The sequence below is a fragment of the Hypanus sabinus genome, chromosome 27 (genome assembly GCF_030144855.1).
Source record: "Hypanus sabinus isolate sHypSab1 chromosome 27, sHypSab1.hap1, whole genome shotgun sequence".
NCBI classification, from domain to species: domain Eukaryota; kingdom Metazoa; phylum Chordata; class Chondrichthyes; order Myliobatiformes; family Dasyatidae; genus Hypanus; species Hypanus sabinus.
The window spans coordinates 45,016,517-45,034,471 of NC_082732.1; positions in this window are offsets into that span (position 1 = coordinate 45,016,517).

The window sequence follows — 17,955 nt, forward strand, 5'->3', positions numbered from 1 at the left end:
CCAGGAATGAAAGGGTTAACATATGAGGAGCCTTTGATTGCTCCTTTTTTTTTAGAAGCACTGCAAGGTAACAGGCCCTTCCAGCCCAACAAACTGCTCTGCCCAATTACATCCATGTGAGCAATTAACCTACTAACCCATACACCTTTGCAATGTAGTAGGAAACCAGACAACACAGAAAGAAGGTACAAACTCCTTACAGGCAGTGACGGGAATTGAACCCTGGCTGCTGGTACTGTAATAATGTGCTGCCCTGTAATCACTGGAATTTAGAAGAATGAGAGGGGATCTCATTGAAACCTATCAAATATTGAAGGAGTGGATGTGGAGAGGATCTTTCCTGTGGTGGGAGAGTCTCAGACCAGAGGGCTCAGCCTCAGAATAGAGGGTCCAGAAGAGGTTCATGAGAATCGGTTAAGGTCTGAGGAGCATTTGATGGTTCTGGACCTAATCTCACTGGAGATTAGAAGAATGAGTGGGGATCTCTTTGAAACCTGCTGTATATTGAAACGGCGGATGTGGAGAGGATGTTTCTTATACCGGGGAGTCTGGAGACGCAATGTCTGTAAGTCTGGAAGTCCAAGGTCAAGGACTGAAGGTCCTGATGCTGTCTGTCCTGGGGTTGGAGGCCTGTCTGTATGTGCGAGTGGATGGCTGGGTGGCAGAGTGAGAAAGGGGCTTATTTAGCTGTTTTTGGATTGGTTTTGTTCTGTTGATATTGTCATTGCTTCCGCTTGTGTTCTTTTGCTAAATATTGTGGACATGCTATATTGGCACCGGAATGTGTGATGACACTTAAAGGCTGCCCCCAGCACATCCTTTGGTTATATTGGTTGTTAATACAAATGAAGTATTCCATTATACATTTTGATGTACATGTGATAAATTAAAAAATCTAAATAATCTCGTCCAGTACATATAGAATCCTACAGAGTCTTATAGGATCCTGCGCATACCCAATCATCTGTCCTGTTCATCCACAAATTCACCTGTTACAGTCCTTTAGAATCCTGCACATACCCAATCCAACCCTCCCAATCATCCACAAATGCACCTGCTCCACTGCTGTTGGCCATGACATCTGATGCCAAAGCTCTAAATTCAGAAATAAACCCTCCCCCCCTCTCTGCTTTGCCTCCTCATAAAATGCTGCCTACACTAGTCACCATGAGAACCCAGCTTTACAAAATAATACTTCCAAGAAGCACTCCGGCAAGGTGAGCTGTAAAGATGGGGAATTTGAACAGAATGTTTGTAATACTTAGCAAACCAGGCAGCATCTGAGAAAGGAGAATCCAGAGGGAAAAGGACATCAGATACAGAGATACTATCAGATAGTGATGCCATTTGTGAAGTCAGTTTCAGTAGATTTTCATAAATAGCATTTAGATATTAGACACAACACACACACAATGCTGGAGGAACACAGCAGGTCAGCCAGCATCTATGGAAATGAATATACAGTCGATGTTTTGGGCCAAGACCCTACTTCAGGATTGATTAGTAATATTAGATATTATGAATTGGTCATGTATATATTAAAACATAAATATATTAGACAATATTAATTTCTGATATTAATAATTGATAATTAGAGAAGATATGCTGACACTAAGTTTATCTGCTATGAGCTCCATAATTTGAAAAGTCCTGAAGGCTTAAAGGTTTTAAGTCTCTTAAGTGACCAGACCAGAGACCAACACTGGAGGAGTGAGGCCATAAGACATAGAGACAGAATTAGGCCATTCAGCCCATCAATTCTGCTCTGCCATTTGATCATATACACATTTCTGGAAACACATCAAAACAAAAGAGATTTTGTAGGTACAGCAAACCAGAGTAAACCACACACAAAATGCCAATCAAATTCAGTTCTGATGAAGTGTCTTGGCCTGAAACGTCAGCTCTTTATTCCCCTCTATAGATGCTACCTGACCCTGTTGTGTTTCTCCAGCATTTTGTGTGTTTTCTGGAAACACAACTGGATAAAGCATTAAAGTTTTGTATGTTTTTTTTATCTCCATTCAAAATTAATGTTTTTTTTTTCAGACCAATACACCCATTCACTACCTGGCTGTCAGAGTGCCCACTCACCTGGACCAGAGAGGCAGGAACACATTATGATTAACAGGGGTGTGGACCAATTGAGAAAGGAGGCACCTTAATTCACCAATTCCCATGAAGCAGGCTGAACTTACCTGATTAAATCAGCTGCCAGGTACCAGCTGTCCAAATTTGCTCCACGCCCAAGATGGCTACAATGACCCACTGACAAAGGGAACCGTGGAGGCGGCTGGTTGCCTAGCACCCATTGTCTAGGTGCAGTGATCCTCCAGTTGTCACTACCTTCCCAACCCATTGCGGTGGGGCAAATCCTTCCCCTGTCCTAGAAGCCTGTGGGTGGCTGTCTAAGGAGACTCAATGCATTTTAACTGTTTATCCCTCTCCATGGATGCTGCCTGATCTGCTGAGGTCCTCCAGTATTTTGTGTTTGTTGCTTTGGTTTTCCAGCATCTGCAGAATCTCTTGTGTTTGTGTGACTGGTTCAAACTCAAAATGGTTTATTATCATTCTTCAGTACCTGAATGCAAAGGAGAACAAAATGATAGTTACTCTGGAAACGATGCAGCATAAACAAACCACAATAAGTCTCAAGAACACAATAAAAATTCAAATAACACAAAAAATATTTTTTTTTTAATAAATACACACAGCACACACATTTATTTATTGAGATACAGCGTGGAACATGCCCTTCCAACCCTTCGAGCTGTGCTGCACAGCAATTCCTGGACTTAATCCTAGCCTAATCATGGAACAACTTACAATGACCAACTGAACTTCCAACCTGTAGGTCTTTGGACTGTGGGAGGAAACCAGAGCACCCGGAGGAAACCTATGTGGACACAGGGGAAAGCATACAAGCTCCTTGCAGGTAGTGGTGGGAATTGAACATGGGTTGCTGGTACATAGTGTGAAGCATTGTACTAACCACAATGTTACCATGCTGCAATATATATATGGACATGGCACATGATGAATGAACATATGTGAATGATGAGTGGCAAGGCCAAGGTGTATCCCTACCAAAGGAGGCATAAGGCGCTCCTCCTCACCACAAGCCTCTAGGTCACCCTTGGGCAAGGTGTAGCACCTGCTTAGCCTCCCAATCAGGGTCACGTGAGGCCATGGGGGCAGGTGGTGGATGGTTGTATGAGCAGATGGTGGATATCACAAGTCCTGGTTATGTGACCACTGACACCAGGTAGACAACCTCTGAAGAGTATTGTTAAAGGCTGGGATCATCTGTCTTGTAAAGGCACTGCCCAGAAGAAGGCAATGGTAAACCTCTTCTGTAGAAAAACCTGCCAAGAGCAATCATGGTCATGGGGTCATAATGATGCAGTATAAACAATCCTATAAGACACAATGTTCAAGTAACTCAAACAACAGAAAATCTGCAGATGCTGAAAATCCAAGTAACACGCACAAATGCTTGAGGAACTCAGCAAGCCAGGCAGCATCCATGGAAAAGAGTGTAGTTGATGTTTTGGTCCGAAACCCTTCATCAGAGTACAATTACATTTTTTGGAAATTGGTATGGTGGGTTGGTCAGTGGTAATAGATAGGGAGGAGTGGGTGAGGGCTAACTAGAATGGTCCCCCTTTTGATGCAAAAGAATGCATTTCCCTGTATGTTTCAATGTACCTGTGACAGATAGAGCTAATAAATCTAATCTGGTGTAACTAGTCAGATTGCTCTCCATCGTACACCCAAAGAAATCTGCAGGTATACCATGATTTCATCTTGGTACCCTGGACAATATTTTATTCACACGCCAAGTGGCCTCTTCCCATGCTAAACACATCTGAAATCCCTTGAGGGTGTGGTCCTTGGGTGACCATTCACCGATTGTCCAGACTTGGCTCAAAGGTTCAAATTCAAGTCTGTTATCATCTGACTGTACAAATAGACAAACAAAACAACGTTGTGGTGGTGCTCCCTTCCGCAGGATCACATCCCCCCTCACTTTTGATGAAGGATCAGAAGTTTGGTGTAAGACAGGGAACCAGCTTGTGCCAGGTGAGGGAGAGGGGTTGGGCAGGGGGTTGAGCAGAGAGGGGAGGATGGGGAGAGATGGGAAGGAGAGAGGGGGTGGTGGCTGCAGTTGGGGGTGTGTAGGGTTGGGTGGTGAGGGAATGGAAGGTTAGGGGTCTGGAGGGGTGGGGGAGAAGGGGCAGAGGGAGAAAGGGGTGGCGGAGAGGAGGGTGGGGGATGGAGGGGGGGTGGTGGTGGGGAGAGGGGTTTAAGGGGTTGTGGGGGAGAGAGGGGATGGGATGACTGGGGTAGGAGGAGAGGTCGTGAGGGGGAAAGCACCATGTAACCCCCAGGAAGAGATCTGCGTCTCTCCACCCAGAATCTCTGCCCCTGACTGCGGCTCTCTGTTCGGAACGGCCAGGTCGAGTCTACCCCCTCCCTCCAGACCGTGTCCCCCACCCCGGTGTCCGTCCGCCTCCCGGGCGTTCCAGGCCGGTGTGTGACGCAGGGAACCGAATGGTGGCGGCTTCGGAAGGCGACGGTTGGTTCGGGTAGCGGCGGCGTTGATGGAGCCGGCTCCGCGGGACCCGCCCCAGCATGAGGCCCGAACCCAGGCTCCCGGCCGCGGCTGATACCGAGGGGCCATGCGCTGCATCTTGCGCCTTTGCCTCCTGGCCGCGCTCTTTCCCGGCTCCAGACTCGGTCCCGGCTCAGCCCTGCGAGGTGACCTCTCGGGGAGAGAGGGTGGCTGGAAGGTGGGGTCGAGGGCAGTGGCAGGTATCTCACCCTCACACCCCTGTCTCTCCATGGATTCTCTACCCCCTCCCCCACCTTCATCTCGCTTCCCAACACCAGTCAATTCCACTCCTATCTCAATCTCCCACCCCAGCCTCCACCTCCACCCCCACCCTTTCTCCCCCACAACCTCTCCTCATCTTTACCCCTCTCCCCGCTCACCCACCCCATCCAATTCCATCTCCTCCCTAACCTCTCTTTGGACTCACTACCCCACCTTGCTCTCTGTCACCCTCCCCAGCCTCTACCTTCCTCCCAATGTCTCTTCCTATCCACTCAGGTCTCTACCACACCTCCCTCATCTTTAACCCCAGTTCTTACCCCTTCAGGTCTCTACCCCACCCTAATCACAAAGCCCCATTTGTTCTCTGCCTGGAAATTTGGCCAGGTTGATTCAGAATTGTCTTGCCTGCAGAAGGCAGAGGGTCGTGGTGGAGGGAGTACATTCAGATTGGAGGGTTGTGACTAGTGGTGTCCCACAAGGATCTGTTCTGGGACCACTACTTTTCGTGATTTTTATTAACAATCTGGATGTGGGGTTAGAAGGGTGGGTTGGCAAGTTTGCAGACGACACAAAGGTTGGTGGTGTTGTAGATAGTGTAGAGGATTGTCGAAGATTGCAGAGAAACATTGATAGGATGAGAAGTGGCAGATGGAGTTCAACCCGGAGAAGTATGAGGTGGTATACTTTGGAAGGACAAACTCCAAGGCAGAGTACAAAGTAAATGGCAGGATACTTGGTAGTGTGGAGGAGCAGAGGGATCTGGGGGTACATGTCCACAGATCCCTGAAAGTTACAGGTAAATAGGGTAGTTAAGAAAGCTTATGGGGTGTTAGCTTTCATAAGTCGAGGGATAGAGTTTAAGAGACGTGATGTAATGATGCAGCTCTGTAAAACTCTAGTTAGGCCATACTTGGAGTACTGTGTCCAGTTCTGGTCGCCTCAGTATAGGAAGGATGTGGAAGCATTGGAAAGGGTACAGAGGAGATTTACCAGGATGTTGCCTGGTTTAGAGAGTGTGGATTATGATCAGAGATTAAGGGAGCTAGGGCTTTACTCTTTGGAGAGAAGGAGGATAAGAGGAGACATGATAGAGGTGTACAAGATATTAAGAGGAATAGACAGAGTGGACAGCCAGCGCCTCTTCCCCAGGGCACTACTGCTCTGTACAAGAGGACATGGCTTTAAGGTAAGGGGAGGGAAGTTCAAGGGGAATATTAGAGGGAGGTTTTTCACTCAGAGAGTGGTTGGTGCGTGGAATGCACTGCTTGAGTCAGTGGTGGAGGCAGATACACTAGTGAAGTTTAAGAGACTACTGAACAGGTTTATGGAGGAATTTAAGGTGGGGGGTTATATGGGAGGCAGGGTTTGAGGGTCGGCACAACATTGTGGGTTGAAGGGCCTGTAATGTGCTGTACTATTCTATGTTCTACCTCCTGATCTTATCTTCAGCCACAGCCCCTAGTTCTGCCTTGTATTTATCACTTGTCTTTATCCTTATGGTCTTATGTTAGACAAGGCGTCAGATGTTACTGTGAGAAGGCAAGAGAAAGGGGTTGAGAGGGGTAATAAGTCAGCCATAATGGAATTCTGCTCCTATGTATTTTGGCCTTATGGTCTCTTAGTCTCCACCCTGTTCACGCCATTCTCCCTCCAGCCCCTGCTAGATGCAGCAGGAGAGGTGGGTGGGCCAGAGATAGGCTGGGTTCCCTGGGTTGCACTCTGGTGAGGAATCACTCCAGGCAGGATCCCTGGTCACGGTTGAAAGGCGATGGATTAACGCTGGCAGACAGAAACGTGTGTAGTGGGGCTGGAGGAACTCAGTGGGTCAGGCAGCATCTGTGGAGGGGAATGAACCGTCAATGTTTCAGGCCTAGAGGCATCTGGACCAAAAGCACAAAGGGCATCAAGTTTATTATCACTGACATATTTCATGAAATTTGTTGAGTGTACAGTGTAAGATGTAAAACTTAATATAAATTACAAACATTAGTAAAGAGTGCAAACGATGAAAACAAGATAGTGTTCATGAATTCATGAACCGTTCAGAAATCTGACTGCGGAGGACAAGAATCTGTTCCTAAAACACTGAGTGTGAGTCTTCAGCTTCCTGTACTTTCTACCGGATGTTAGCAACGAGAAGAAAGCTTGTCCTGGATGATGGGATCCATCTTGTTGATGTTCTTGATGGTGGGGAAGGTTGTGTCCATGATGGCGCTGACTGAGTCTACAACTCTCTGCAGCCTTTTGTGATCTTGTGCATTGGAGGCTCCAGACTAGATGGTGATGCAACCAGTTAGAACACTGTTCACGGTTCATCTGTAGAAATTAGCGAGATTTGCGAAAAATCTATTCAACCTTTCTCTAAAGCTCAGGTCCTCAAGACCCATCTTTGTAAATGTTCTCTGCACTTTTTCAATCTTATTGATATCTTTCCTGTTGGTAGGTGACCAAGATAGCACACGATGCAAATTAGGCCTCACCAGTGTCAATAGACAATAGACAATAGGTGCAGAAGTAGACCATTCGGCCCCTCGAGTCTGCACCGCCATTCTGAGATCATGGCTGATCATTCACTATCGATACCCAGTCCTTGCCTTGTCCCCATATCCCTTGATTCCCCTATCCATCAGATATCTATCTGGCTCCTTCTTGAAAGCATCCAGAGAATTGGCCTCCACCGTCTTCCGAGGCAGTGCATTCCACACCCCCACAGCTCTCTGGGAGAAGAAGTTTTTCTTCAACTCTGTTTTAAATAACTGACCTCTTATTCTCAATCCATGCCCTCCCTATACAACTTCAACATAACATCCCAACTCCTGTATTCGATACTTTGATTTATGGAGGCCAACATGCCAAAAGCTTTCTTTACAAACCTATCTAGTTGTGATTCCACTTTCAAGTAAAGTTGCAAGAACAGTCCACAGGCTCTTCTAATCTAATATCTCGAGAGGGCGAGGTGAAAGTTGCCAGAGACTGTTCGGTAATATGGGACCTTCCCGTAAACTTTAAACCTTTGCCCAATAGAGGGTATAAAATGTAATTAAAAGTCGCTTGTTTTGCAGATCCGTATCAGAGTGAGTGCTATTATAGGAAAATCTTCTGTCACGAGAAAGCTATCTGCCAGCTGGACTTGGTGACTCAATTGTTCTACTGTCAATGTCTACCTGGATATACTGGAGATGGAATGAATACCTGCCAGGGTAAGATCACCACACTGATGGTACTCGATCTGTTTAACAGATTCATCACTTGCATGCCTGGATTAGAGAGCATGTCTTATGAGAATAGATTGAGCGAGCTAGGGTTTTTCTGTTTGGAGTGAAAGAGGTTGAGAGGTGACTTGATGGAGGTGTAGAAGATGATAGAATGATCAACCTCTCTTTGTATTATGGCTAATACAAAAAGGCATATAATTTTAAGAAGTATAGGGGGAATGTCAGAGGTAGGTTTTTAAAACATGGAACACACTGCCAGTGGTGTAGGTGGAGGCAGATGCATTAAGGACATTTAAAAAGCTCTTAGATAGGCACAAGGATGATACCCACCTCTACTATCTCCTCTGGTAGCTCATTCCATACACCCACCACCTTCTGCATGAAAAGTTTGCTTCTCCTCTTCAACTCATTGCCCACCCTCATTTCCTTCAGCCCTCACTACTGCTCAGTAAAGGGGCATACAGTTTTGAGAGAGGGGTGGAAGAGGCAAGACCAAAGAGGGATAAGAAGACAAAGCTGAAAATTTTAAAATTGGAGCATTGCTCAACCAGGGGGCCATGAGGGTCAATGAGGACTGTCTATGCAACTCGGAGTGGGTCAGACCAGGAGGCCGTGTGTGTCAGTGAGGAGTGAGTCTAGGCAACTTGGAATGGGTCGGGGAAGGGCTGCTAAGTGTTAGCTGAGCTCATGTTTGTCTCAGAAATGAGGACCCAGGTAGATGTGTGCAGCAAATCTCTAGACCGCCCTTGGGAATTCTGTGAATGAAAGGGTTAATGTTTGAGGAGTGTTTGATGGCTTTGGGCTTGTAGTCACTGGAGTTCAGAAGAATGAGGGAACTCTTAGATAGGCACATGGATGATAGAAAATTTGAGGGCTATGTGGAAACATAGGCTTAGATCGATCTTGGAGTGTAAAGCGTTGGCCAGTATTCGGGCTGAAGACCCGTATGTTCTACGTTTAGAGTAGTGGTTTCGCTCTGAAGACCTTTCATCTGGGCGTCTGACTGGCTGACCTATGGGGAACATTGACCGTTTCCTGGAGTTCAAAGAATTCAAAGCCATTCAGTAAACCTTGTTAATTTTAGTGTAAAAAATTGAAACTCCATGACGTCCGGGAGGCGATCCTCATGGTTTGATTTTGTTTTGTGTTTGTATGCAGAACCCGAGGGCTTGATCACTGTGTCTGATCTGGGAAGTTGCAACAGAACAGAAGTCCAAACTTGCCTGATAACAAAACAAGTTGGAGGAAATGTGACCTTCCGTGTGTCTGTCTCTGGTTATAATCTGGAACACATAGCTTGGTTTAAATTTTACGCTTCTCAGGGACCAATTTTTCACAGGTATACAGGCTGCAAAGGAGCAGGTGAATGAACCACACATTTATACCAACTCGTATTTGCCTTTCTCCATTTGATGGGGTGTCCCATGTAGCTTAGCGGACACAGGTCTAAAGTGAGAGAGGAGAAGTTTAATAGGAACTTGAGGGGTAAATTTTTTACTTGGGGGTGGTCAGCGTATGGAACAAGCTGAGGGAGTGGTTGAGACAGGTGCATAGATTTGTCGTCTGTTGTATCTGACAATGGCAGCTGAGACCTGTGTGGGAGAGATTTAAAAGTGGAAAAGCCATTGCACTGAGGCAGTTCCACTCCCTTGAACTCGGATGTCTGGATCCAGATGTCTGCTTTCCTGACTTTTGGATCTCACTGTAGATCTCATCCACCTTGTCCGCTGGAGCTGTTTTAACATACTAGGACAGGCATGTCCCTGTCTCACAAGGTTATGAGGTCTGCCGGCTGCCCTCACCTGATTTGGTCTGCCTGTCGAAGCGGTGTACTGGGGTATGGCCGCTGTCGCATGCAAACAGCTGCTTGGAGCCACAGACGAGAGCTGAGTGTCTGGTGGGGTCCAAAGGTGAGTGAGATGCCCCAGACTGGACATGATAAGCCCCTTCACTGGGGTGATGTCCCTCCCTGGACACCCCATAGACCTTTGTAAGGACAATAACACTGTTTAAAAGACAGTTGGACTGGTATATGGATAGGAAAGGTTTGAGGGATGTGGGCCAAATATGTGGAAATGAGACTGGTTTAGATGGGAGCCTCAGTTAGCATGAACAGATTAGGCCAAATGGCTTGATGCTGTAGGACTCAATAACACTAGTCAATTCATACTCTTGTGCAAAGTCTTCTCTCTTTGATAATGAGGCTGTGACAAGATACAATCTTAATAAGCAACACGATAGCCAAAAACCATTTCTATAATCATTAGAAAGCAAAAGCTACAGATGCCGTAAATCTGGAATAAAAATACTCAGCAGGTCAGCACCTGTGGAGAGAATTGGAGTTAATGTTTGGGGTCACTGACCCTTCTTACTGGTTTGTGAACCAGCCCTCGTCCACGCTGGTCTGCCACTCTGATACCCAACCACATAGGTCCCATGTCTGAGTCACTGGCCTTCAAACACGGGAATGGAGGCTTAGGCTCCAGCCCGACCTCTAATTCCCCCACAACTTCATCCCTAAGCTCTAATCTGTCCCCAAACTCTCCTCTCTGTCCCCAAAACCATCACTAGGGACCTAAAAATAAACAATAAAGAAAACTATATCTGAGCTGCTACATTGGTAGAGACTGCAGCTCAGCACCATCTTGAAATGATTGTTAATGTAAACGATGCATTTCACTGTATGTTGTGATTTACACGTGCTAAATAAACTTCAATCTTGAATGTTCAAACTGATCCATTATGAAGTGTTCTAATAGTGCACACTCTGATGGGTTTATTTGCAAGTGATACAGATTAGTCTCTTTAGTTTACCTTATGGCCTCTGGTTAAGGATACTCTCACATAGAGAAAGGGTATTCAGAAACAGAGTTAGGTTTAGTATCACTGACATATACTCAGTGGCCACTTTATTAGGTGCTCCTGTACACCAGCTCATTAATAGAAGTTTGTGAAAATTCAGCATGACATCTAAAGCTGACAAACTTCTACAGATATGTGGTGGGGAGTATATTGACTGGTTGCATCACAGCCTGGTATGGAAATAACAATGGCCTTTAACAGAAAATCCTACAAAAAGTAGTGGATTTGGCCCAGTCCATCACGGGTAAAGCCCTCCGATCATTGAGCACATCTACATGAAACACTATTACAGGACAGTAGGACCCATTATCAGGGACCCCATGACCCAGGGCATGATTTCTTCTCACTGCTACCATCAGGAAGAAGGTACAGGAGCCTCAGGACCCACACCACCAGGTTCAGGAACAGTTATTGCCCCTCAACTGTTAGGCTCTTGAACCAAGGGGAATAACTTCACTCACCCTCCATCATTGAACTGTTCCCACAATCTATGGAGTCACTTTCTAGGACTTTTCACCTCAAGTTCTCAAAATTTATTGCTTAATTATGTATAATTATAGCTTTCTTTTGTATTTGCACAGTTTGTTATCTTTTGCACATCGGTTGTTGGTCAATCCTATTCTTGTGCATTCTGCATATGCCTGAAAGAAGATGAACCTCAGGGTTGTATATGGTGATGTACTGTGTATGTACTTTGATAATAAATTGACTTTGAACTTTGGCAGCAACTCAATGCATAAAAGCAGCAGACATGGTCAATAGGTTCAGATGTTGTTCAGACCAAACATCAGAATGGGGAAGAAATGTGATCTAAGTGATTTTGATCCTAGAATTATTGTTGATGCCAGACAGGGTGCTTTGAATACCTCAGAAACTACTGACCTCCTGGGATTTTTATGCACAACAGTCTCTAGAGTTTACAGAGAATGATGCAAAAAACAAAAAAAAAAATCTGATGAGTGGCATTTCTGTGGGCAAAAATGCCTTGTTAATGAGAGAGGTCAGAGGAGAATGGCCAGACTGTTTGAAGCTGACAGGAAGGTGACAGTAACTCGGATAACAACAGGATGTGCAGAAGAGCATCTCTGATCACACAATACATCAACCTTTCCCTATAACTTAGGTACTTAAGTGTTGGCAGTAACCTTGGAAATTTTCTTTGTACACTTTCAATCTTAGTGATATCGTTCCTGTAGGTAAGTGACCAGAACAGTACAATACTCCAGATTAGGCCTCACCAAAGTCTTAGACCACAAAACCATAAGAATTAGGCAATTAGACCCACCAGATCTGCTCTGCCATTTTATCATGGCTAATCCATTTCCCTCTCAGTCCCCTCTCCCCATAACCTTTCACACCCTGACAAATCAAGAACCTATCAACCTCCGCCTCATTGTATTCCATTCCCACCTCTTTGCCCATTGTCCTAATGTCAAAGTCTTCTGCAGTCTCTCTGCTTCCTCAAAGCTACCTGTCACTCCACCTATCTTAATATCATCCACAAGCTTGCCCACAAAGCCATCACCTTCGTCATTCAAATCATTAACATACAACAAGAAAAGAAGCAGTCCTAATACAGACCCCTGTGGAATACCACTGGTCACCAGCAGCAATCCAAAAAGGATCTCTTTATTCCCATTCTTTGCCTCCTGCCAATCAGCCAATGCCCTACCTATGCTAGTATCTTTCCCGGGTTCTTGTTTAGCAGCGTCTTGCATGGCATTCTTGTCAAGGGCTTTCTGAAAATCCAAGTACACAACATCCACTGATTCTCTATCCTACTTGTTATTCCTTCAAAGAATTTCAACAGATTTTTCAGACAAGATTGCTCCTTAAGGAAACCATGCTGACTATGGCCTATTTTGTCATTGGCCTCTTAGTATTCTGAAATTATTCTTAATAATCAACAAAGCTAAATCTTGTGACATAACGGACAGCAGAGCTTTGCTTCCAGATGAGCCCAATGCTTTCTATGCTCACTTTGACCATCAGAAAAGGGAGGAACCATCGCGTACCCCCATGTCACTCGATGATCCTTTGGTCTCAGTATTTGAAGATGACATGCGGGCTGCCTTCAAGAGAGTGAATTCAAGGAAAGCATCCGGTCCAGATGGAGTACCTGGCCTAGTACTGAAGACCAGCTGGCTGGTGTATTCACAGATATCTTCAACCTCTTGTTCCAGCAGCGTGTGTTACCCACCTACTTCAAGCAGGCTTCAATCGTACTGGTTCCCAAGAAAAGCATGGCAACCTGTCTAAATGACTATTACCCAGTGACACGTACATCCACAGGGATTTAAAAATAAAAAAAATCTGGATTGGTATATGGACAGGAAAGGAATGGAGGGTTATGGGCTAAGTGCAGGTAGGTGGGACTAGGTGAGAGTAAGCATTCGGCACGGACTAGAAGGGCCGGGATGGCCTGTTTCCGTGCTGTAATTGTTATATGGTTATAAAGTGTTTTGAGAGCTCCTGTCTGAATGGTGACTTGGATTCACTCCAGTTTGCCTACTGAAGCAATAGGTCTATAGCAGATGCTATCCTGTTGGCTTTTCTCGCAACCCTGAACATCTGGACAGCAAAGGTATATATTTTAGGATGCTCTTTATTGATTGCAGCTTGGCATTTAACACCATCAACTATCAATACCCCCTTGTGCAATCGGATCCTGGATTTCCTCATCTGTAGACCCCAGTCAGTTTGGATTGGCAAAAAGATCTCCTCCACAATCTCCATCGGCACAGGAGTGCTGCAGGGATGTGTACTTAGCCCCCTGCTCTATTCGGTTTACATCTATGATTGTAGCTAAGTACAGTTCCAACACCATATACAAATTTGATGACAGCACAACTTTTGTGGACTGTATCAAAGATGGTGATGAATCAGCATACAGGAGAGTGATCGAAAACTTGGCTGAATGGCGTAATAACAACAACTTCTCACTCAATGTCAAGAAGACCAAGGAACTGATTGTAGACATCAGGAGAGAGAAACCAGAGGTCCATGAGCCAGTAATCATCAGAGGATATGAGGTGAAAATGGTCAGTAACTTTCAATTCCTGCCACTATTTAAGATGACCTGTCCTGGATCCATTATATAAATATTGTGAAAAAAGCAAAACAGTGCATCTACTTCCTCAGGCATCTGTGGAGATTCGGCATGTCATCAAAAACCTTGGCAAACTTCTCTAGACATGTGGTGGAAAGTTTGCTGACTGGCTGCATTACGGCCTGGTATGGGAACACCGATGCCTTTGAGTGGAAAATCCTACAAAAAGTAGTGGATTCAGCCCAGAACATCACGGGTAAAAACCCTCCCAACCTTTGAACACATCTACTTGAAACATTGCCAAAGAAAAGCAGCATCCATTATCAAAGACTCTCACCACCCAGTCTATGCTGTTTTCTCACTGTTGCCATCAGGTAGAAGGTACAGGTGCCTCAGGACTCAGACCACCAGGTTCAAAAGCATTTACCTCAGCCATCAGACTGTTGAACAAAAGGGGATAGCTACACTCATTTAAGGTCTCTGTTTTACTGTTATTTCAAGCTCATTATTTATTACTATTTATTTATAACTGCATTTACACAGTTTGTTCACAGTTAACAGTTCCTGATGTTTATAGTTTACAGTTACTGTTCTATAGATTTGCTAAGTATGCCTGCAGAAAAAAAATCTCAAGATTGTATGTGGTGATGTATATGTACTCTGATAATAAATTTTACTTTGAACCTTGACTCCAACATCATCCCAACCACTGAGGTCAGGCTAATTGGTGTGTAATTTCCTTTCTTCTGCCTCCCTCCTATCTTGAAGAGTGGAGTGACATTTTCAATTTTCCAGTCCTCCAGAAGCATGCCAGAATCCATTGATTCTTGAAAGATCATTCCTAAACCTCCACAATCTCTTCAGTTAATTCTTTTAGATCCCTGGGGTATATTTCATCGAGTCCAGGTGATTTATCTATCTTCAGACCTTTCAGTTTACCAAGCACCATCACCTTAGTAGTGGCAATTTCACACACTTCTTCTCCTTGACACTCTTGAATCTACGGCATACTACTAGTATCTTCCACAGTGGAGACTGATGCAAAATACTTATTCAGTTCGACGGCCATTTCATTGTCCCTCATTACTAGCTCTTGTGGCATTTTCAAGTGATGCGTTATCTACTCTCATCTCTCTTAGACTCCTTATATATCTGAAAATAACTTTTGGTAGCATTTTTGATATTGGCTAGCTTCTCTTCATATTTCATTTGCCCTCCTTATGTTTTTAAGTTGCCTTCTGTTGAGTGTAAAAAATTTCCCAATCTTCTAACTTCTCACTAATTTTTGCTTTATTATATGCCCTTCAAAATATACAGCTTCAACATAACATCACAACTTATTTACTCAATATTTTGATTAATGAAGGCCAATGTGCCGAAAGCTCTCTTTACAACCCTTTTTCCTTGTACTTTTTCAATCTTATTAAAATGAAAAATTTTTGGAAGACTTGAGACAAACTTGTTTGTAGCCTGATGCAAAAGTGGCAGAAAATTAGAGGAATTAAGAGACCAAGCTCCTATTAACTTGGTTAGCTACACCATCTGGGTGTTACCCAGCGCATCCACAAGACTCTGTGAAGCTACGAAGCAGAGTGAGGCTGAGCTGTGTCCTGTCGGCATGCAGACCGGAGCTTGGGACATGAACCCCTGTCACTACATCCAAAAGCAGGATGTGTGGGACTGGAGCCTTGTCTGGTGCCAGCAACAGGCACTGTGACCAAGGCAAAAATCAGAACCATTCTGTTTGGTTTAGATGCTACTCATCAGGGCTAATCTGGAGAGATGAAAATAAATTGACAGAAAGGAAGTAAATGGTCCAGTGATCAGCCTTTGCAGCAGAGTACCATGGAGAGCATTCTAACTGGCTGCATCACCATCTGGTATGGCACGCAATATCAAAATAAGCTGTAGAAAGTTGTAAACTCAGCCAGTTCCATCACAGGCTCCAGCTTCCACAGCACCACGGATACGTTCTAAAGGCGATGCCTCAAAAAGATGACATCTGTCATTAAGGACCTCCATCACCCAGGACATGGTTTCTTCTCGTTGCTACCATCAGAGAGGATGGACAAGAACCTGAAGACCCACACTTAGCATTTCAGCAAAAGCTTCTTCCTCTCCACCATCAGATTTCTGAATGGACAATGAACACTACCCCATTATTTTTGCACTGCTTATTTAATTTTTTAAAAATATATTTATTGTAATTTATAGTTTAAAAATATATATTGCAATGCACTGCTGCTGCAAAACAACATATTTCAGAAGATAGTACATGCCAGTGATAGTAAACCCAATTCTGATGTTGTGAGATAATGGTGATGAGGCAGGGGTAGAGTGGGGAGAGAGAGGATCACTAAAGGGCCAAGGATCAAGGCTAACTTTATTCACCATGTACATTGACATGTATTAGGAATTTACTGTGGTGTGTTAGTCAGGGCATGACATGCAACAAAAACATAGCATAAATATAAATACATAAGATAGCTTATACGATTTGATGTCTATAAAGTGATGCTAAGCACAGGAGTGTCTGTAGAAGTTGACTGACAGGAATTAGTAAAGATATGATGGAGTTAGTGGGTGGAAGTGTTAATCAGTCTTACTGCTTGGGGGAAGTAACTGTTTTTTGAGTCTGGTGGTCCTGGTGTGGATGCTATGGAGCCTCCTCCCTGATGGGAGTGGGACAAACAGTCCATGAGCAGGGTGGGTGGGATTCTTCATGATGTTACTGGTCTTTTCCTGGCACCTTTCTGTATATATGTCCTTGCTGGTACCGGTGATGCGTTGGGCAGGTTTGAGCACCCATTGTCGAGTATTCCTGTCCTCCACAGTGCAGTTCCCATACCACGCAGCGATGCAGCATGTTAGGATGCTCTCCACTGCACATCTGTAGAATGACAATAGTATAGATGTGCATAGTCCAGCTCTCTTTAGCCTTTTAAGAAAGTAGAGGCATCGGTGAGCTTTCTTGACTGCATAGGATGTGTTCTGGGTCCAAGAGGGGTTGTGTGTGATGTGCAATCCCAGGAGTTTGAAACTAGTTGTAGTTTCCGCTGCTGTGAAGAGGTGGAGTGTGAGTGTTGCATGTTTTCCTGAAGTGAATAACCATTTCCTTTGTTTTGTTGATATTGAAGAGGAGGTTATTTGCCTGGCACTAATCTTTCAAGCTGTTCCACCTCCTCTCTGTAGGCTGTCTCATCATTGTTGGTGATGAGTCCCACCACTGTTGTCATCATTGTTGGTGATGTAATTGCTTGAGTGTTTGGTTTTGCAGTCATGAGGGAACAGAATGTACAGAAATGGGGCTCAGTACACTGCTCTTGAGGGAGTCTGTGTTGAGAACAATGAGAGGGAGGAGTGGTTGTGCATCTTGACTTCTGAGGTCTGTTAAGTCCAGCACTCAGTTGCACAGTGGTGTATTCAGACTGAGGAGTAGGAGTTTGTTCACTAAGGTCTGTGGGACAATAGTATTGAGTGCCGAACTGAAATCCAGAAACAGCATTCTGACATGTCCTTGTTTTCTAAGTATAGAGGCCAGGTGAATGACAGATAACATTTAACAATGATGAAGGTAAAGAAGTATAGTATATAAAAATAACATTAGAGGTTAAAATACAGATATGGAATGAAATGCACAGAAATAAATACCAGCATGTATTTACAATGTAAAGAGCACTATAACAAGTGGTTTAAAGTGTTTACAGTGATAGGGGTATTAGATTGGGGGGGGGGGGGGGGGGTTAACCAGAACTTCCTGGGGAAAGAAACTTTTAAGCTCACACAAAGTACACTGCAGATGCTGTGGTCAAATCATGTACAAACAAGCTGGATGAACTCAGCAGATTGGGCAGCATCCGTTGAAATGAGCGGTCAACGTTTCAGGCCGGAACCCTTCATCAGGTCTGAAGAAGGAGGGGCAGGGGCCCTATAAAGAAGGTGGGGGGAGGGTGGAAGGTGTCAGTGAAATACCAATCAGAGGAAAGATCAAG